Raw genomic sequence first — 6,113 nt, forward strand, 5'->3', positions numbered from 1 at the left:
GTCTCTTTTTACTTTCAAATACGTTTTCTCCAAATGCACCGCTCTCAGAAACATTTGCCCAACTAATCTTACCCAAATTTCTTAGGCCAGCCATTTTCTCCACTCGAATGTATCATATGTCACTTACGGCAGCATTTCCCAAAATGTACACCGTGAAACAATCTGTATTGTGTAGAGAAAACAGAAGAATACTATGGTTGAATGAATTAAGCAAATGCAGGAGTGTACAATGTTAAGAATCTCTGCAGCCGTACTTTTCAGAGCCTATAAAATGCAAATGTGCTCTATGAGTGTTCAAGGGGGGGCAGGTACGTGAGCAAGTCCTAGGTTGCCACGGAACTCTGGAAAGCTGTGCTCTATGGTCATATTTGCTTGTCTTTAAAAAACTGCATATCCATGCCGTCCAATATTTTTTGCTAATTGTTTTCAACCACAGATAAATTGCAGAGAAGGGAGGTCTGGACCATCATTGGGGGGGGGCAACTTTTTCTCTTGCACGCTAAGATCATGAAAAAGTAAAATGTAACCATCATCAACACAAACACCTTTGCACAGAAGAGACATCATTTTAATCACCCCCAAAATAGGAAAAACGGTATCTCCATAAAGGACCACCCTTTTTAAACTGAGTACATTTGGCTCACAAAATGCGTGCGATGTTTTTCTTATTTCCTTTATTTCATTGAAGATCTGTAAAAACTTTGTCACCGACTGTCACCAATGTGCAAAACTGAATTTGGGAAACATTGGTCTACATTACATTAAATCTGGCAACAGCACCATCTCGAAAGCCACAGTGAAAATAGTTCACACATGAGAGGAGAGAGAGTCAGCTTCCAAGGCAGGGTTTGCTGTGCGGATGTGGAAACACTGAAGCAGTAGGCAGAGAAAACAAGCCGGAGAGCAGGGTGGACTTGGCCTTGGAGTGGCTTCTGCGGATTCCTTTTGCTGACCTGAGCTCACGTCGGAATTGCACCGGGGAGGTTTCACAATCTCGCCTCCACTGCAGGGGCTGCCTTTTGTGGCCTGGCGTTGGTGGGAATGGGGCAGTGCTCAGGATGTCAAGTGAATGACCTTAACAGTTGGGGTCAGAACAAAGAGAAACAGAAGTGGTACTTCACGTGATGAGCCAGTGCAGTCTACAACCTTGCAAACAGGGTATTTAAACCATTTCAAGATGCCGGAAGTTGATGATGCTTATGGTGATTTTAAGGAGTAGCTGTGTAAGACAGCAATACATCCCAGTTATCCATCGCGTGCACAAGTTTTGCCCTACGACTGGTGGGTTGTTACTTCTTGCTGGAGCACATTTCTTGAATTGTTCAAAGTAGGAACTTTAGGAAAGTCCTAATGTATTTTAGAAAGTCTTTTTTTTTTTGGTGCCATGGGACCCTTAGCCAGTTGATTAGGATGATAAAACATGGAGCCTCCAAATAATCCATTTCTATTTTTAAGGACTTTTTTCCCCTTTTTATCGTTTTACAGATTGGTTTCTCCTCAAGAGATTAATAAATCCTTGAGGGCAGGAATGGAAACACACATTTTAGGATCCTCACCGCCTGATGCCTACTCAGTCCTCACTAAATGTCTTTGTGAAAAACAGATGAATGTGAAACTAGGTGTCCGATGACGACCAGAAGACCGCGTATTCCATTTTATTTTCATTTGGCACTTTTATTTTGAGATAACTGCGGACTCCCATGCAGTTGTAAGAAGTAATTCAGAGAGCTCCCACGCACCCTTAACCCAGTCTCCCCTAATGGGCACATCTTGCCAAACTGTGGCACAGTATCACAACTGACATTGCCACTGGCATTGGTGCCCTCGACTAGAGAATGTTCCCATGTTCTCAACGTTCCAAGGATTCCTCACGTGGCCACTTCTTTTCTGCCTCCAGGGAGAGGTCCAGATTCCCCGTTCAGCCTCTGATGACACCAGCACAGGAGGGCTAAGATCCTTCATTCCTTCTGGATGAGGGGATTTCTAGCTCCCCACCGGCCTCTGATGATGTCAGATGATGATGTCATCTGATGATGACACCGCAGGGCGAGGAGAGGGACGGATACTGGGGGGCGGTGGTGGTCGTCCCGTCTCTCCCTGGTGTGTCCTCTGATACCAATCAGGTGGGAGTCCTGGGGCACCTCGTTACAGGCTCCTGAAAGGGAAGGATCAGCTTCCCATTAGCCTTTCCTGGTGGGACTGAGGTTGGAGCCATATTTCTTTCTCTGGCTATTTAAGCGTCATTTTCTTTCTTCTTAGGCTGCCCTTTTTTTTTTTTTTTTTTTTTTTTTTGATCCGTGGGCTAGAGAGAACAGGTTTTGGTTGGGGCACTTTTCTGTGCGCCTGTTGGTGTTGCTGGGTTTCCGGCTTCTTTGGCTCCCAGTGTGGGCTGTAGGATGTAAAAAGAAACCCCAGGGAAATCACCACCACATCGTCCTTGAGCCCAGAGACCCGTGCCGTTCTGCCTCCTTCTCTTTGCTTTCTTCTCTTCAACTCTTAGTGTCTTCTTAATTTGGTTATATATACAATACCCAGGATCTTTACTTGGCATAGGGAAAATTACATATACTCTATCCTTCTGGAAGTGAAAGCCTTCACTTTACATTTAAAAAGGGAAATTAAAAAAAAAATTCCTTGACTTATCATACATTTCACTGTTATTCTTAAAGACTGTGTGTATGTTTTATGTAAATGGGCACTTATTCAAATATTATTTTGCTACTCATCCATCTACAAGCAGTTCCAATCAAAATCTAACTGTGAGTCAGGGGAACCCCATAGTCAATTTAATACATAATATAACTTCTATTTCAAAAACAAATTCCTACCCATCCTGACTTTCTCACTTGTGTGCATAAGATGTACATATTTACATTTTGATGTATTACTTTTCCAATACCTACTACCCCTTCTTAGAGACAAATAATTTACTTTGAACTAACTTTCCAGAACATAAAAAAGGAAAGGTCAAAAACCTATAGTTAGAGAGACCTGTCTGGATTTGACTTCCATTCTGTTTAGCCACAGTTAACAAAACAAAATCCCCATGGAATACATTTTCTCTAATTTCTCCTGTGAAAACATGCTTTCTCTTTTTCTTTTCTTTTCTTTTCCTTTTCTTTTCTCTTTAAAAGAAAGTTCACAAATGTAAGAAATCACTGAAGCCCTTTCAAAATCAGGAAGGGATTTTCCAAACAGATCCATAGTGATGCTCTCTCATGCAGGAAATAATTTTATTTGAGCACACAGGGGAGAAACAATGATGGTGAAGGAACCCCTACACTGAAGGTGTTTTGATCGCCCCTGCTCTCTAGCCAGGACCTGGACTTGACCATTCCTCTGGCTGTTGAAAGGGCAGGGTCTACTGACTGTCAGAGAAAAATACAGAGCTCACAATATGAGACCTAGAAGGTCATCAACGCCGAGAAACTTACATAGCAGCCTCAGAATGTGGCAGACAAAAAGTGAGGCCCGAGGGTTAAGACAGGAAATTGGGGGCTGAAAATCCCCAATTAATCATAATCATAAAAATTGCAGGTTAACTCCCCAAATACTAGAAACCTAGCTTTTAGTGTCATCAGAGTAACCAGAAACAGCATATTTTCCCCTATAACACACGCACACATATACACATCATTCATATTATTTTTTTTAACTTCTAAGACACATCCTAGGTCAACATAATTCATAGCTCACTCTTCTCCCTGTTCTTCTTGTCTCTCCATTCACCGTCTTAAATAATAGTCCAACGGATACCCTTAGTGATATCTACAGGAAAGTCAAAATCATCATCCAAGATCACATTCCCTGCTACAGACTGTCTTTACCAAGGTTCCCAGGAAGGACCTGTTATATTTTGAAGGATGGTTCCTAAGAGTTGAAATCAAACTGACAATCCTGTTCCAAGGAACCCTCTCTAACTTGTCATCTCCACTGTCCTACTATGTGCCACAGATTCCCTTGTACACACAGGTCTCATAGAATTTATTACTTGAGTTGCTTTTGGGCAGGGGGAGACTCTCACACTTGATGTGATATCTACAAAACCTAACACACTGCCTGACCTATTGTTAGTATATAATATTGCAAGAAACAAAGGAACCTTCTAGCAACTGGTATCATTTAGAAAAACAAACAAACAAACAAACAAACAATAAAAAAAAAAAACAGAAACAGAAAACCTTTAAGAGGCAATACCCTGAAATCATATGACCAAAGTGAAGAATGACAGGCCAGCCACAGTTGCCATGTGTTTCCCAATAGATTCTGGAAAGTTAGAAACAAACTGAACCGTCACCAGGGGAATAGACAAATTAAATGTAGGATATTTAGCAATTTAAAAGGAATGAGCAAGATCGATATGTATCGACGTGGGGGGAGATCTGTGAAAGACAGTTGAACGAAACAAGCAAGTTGCAGACTGGTTTGTGCATTGTGATGCTTTTTATAAAAGTAAAAGGAACTTCAGGCGATTCTGTGTGTTTTGTGTAAAAATAACCAATTCTATGTATTTTCTCAGGGAATATAACATAGACATAATTGATTTAAAAACAAAAAATGGTCAAAGGCCATATTTCAAACTCGTTAACGGTGGTTTCTTCGGAGGGAAGGAGGATGGGGATGGGATCAAAGGGGACTGATAATATTCACATTGTTCATTTCTGTTTAGAAGGACAGTTCTTTAATTACACGTATTCCTTGCATATGTAAACGTTTTTGCCTCCTATACACTCAAAGTTGGTACCTTGCTGTGCTTAAAACGTTTGCAAATTGTGACCCCCGTGCTCCAGAATATCTTGGTAGGGTTTGTGGATTTTTTTTCCCCCTCTTCTCTTTCTTCATTAAAAGCTGAGAAAAACATTTGTGAAGGATATTGCTTAGGCCAATCCTCCTCATTTTGGAACAATCTTATTGTTTGTCAACTGCCAGCTTTGACATTCTCTCTCACTTCCCACGGTCTGGCAGCCGAGAAGGAATCTGGAGCCAATTCGATTCTCCCCCTCTGAAGAAACAGCTTAGCAGTCTGCACTGTGTTTGGCGAGAACTAGTGAAACGCGCATTTTTTCCCCCTCTATTCTGAACGCCCAAGTGTGTTTGGTAAGAGGGGGAAAATCTGCCTCATGGCAGAAATGTGCTATCAGATCTGTAGGAAGAATTAATGTTTGATAAGTCTTGGTATTTGATGGGAGGTATAATCGTACGGCAAAATAGATTCCTGTCTTCACTCCTTACTTCCAAAAGTTTGCCATCAAAACCAGACAACACGGACACAAATATTTCATGACAAACATTGATTGAGCGTTTTGTTTCTCAACAATTCTATGAACTAAGTCCTATTATTATCATCCTCACTTTACAGATTAGTAAACTGAGGTTAAGTGAATTGCAGAGGGTTATAAACTTACTATGTGACTGAGTTACAATTCAAACCCTGGCCTTTGGCCTTCTAGCTTAAGAGAGACTCAGCCCCTTTTCACCACATTTCTATACTGCCTCATGTCAAAGTCTCTCCATGTTAGTGGTTGGCCAACAGAAGATTCTCAATGAACACTTCTTCAATGAATTAATGACTACGTTACACCTGACAGACACTTGGTTCAAGGACATTGTGCAAAACCAAGGGCATGGCCAACCGCTCTATGTATATTGACGATAAGTTGGTATTACATTATCTGGAAAAAAATCATCATGGGATTTGGAGACGTAGATACAATCCTAGCCCACTTCACAAACTTTGACAAGTTTCTTAGTCGTTACAAGCCTCAATGTCCATATTTGTAGAAGAGGTGAAGTATGGTCAGCAGGACCCTAAGATGACCCCCAAGATTCCTACCTGCTGGTGTTTCCTACCCTGTATCATTCCGTTTCCTGGACTATGAATGAACCTGTAAACATGATGGGATTTCACTCCTATAATTAGGTCACTAATCAGCTGACTTGGAGTTAATCAGATGGAGATTATCCTGGGGGGTCCTGACCTAACCAGAGGAGCCTTCACAAGAGGATGAAGCTTCAGAGGGATGAGTTCCTACTGGCCCAGAAGTAAGCAAACTACCATGTTGTGAAGTGCCTCTGGGACCCATGTGGAAAGGAGCTCCAGGTGACTTCTAGAT

The sequence above is a fragment of the Panthera leo genome, chromosome A3, assembly GCF_018350215.1.
Source record: "Panthera leo isolate Ple1 chromosome A3, P.leo_Ple1_pat1.1, whole genome shotgun sequence".
In the NCBI taxonomy this organism is placed as follows: domain Eukaryota; kingdom Metazoa; phylum Chordata; class Mammalia; order Carnivora; family Felidae; genus Panthera; species Panthera leo.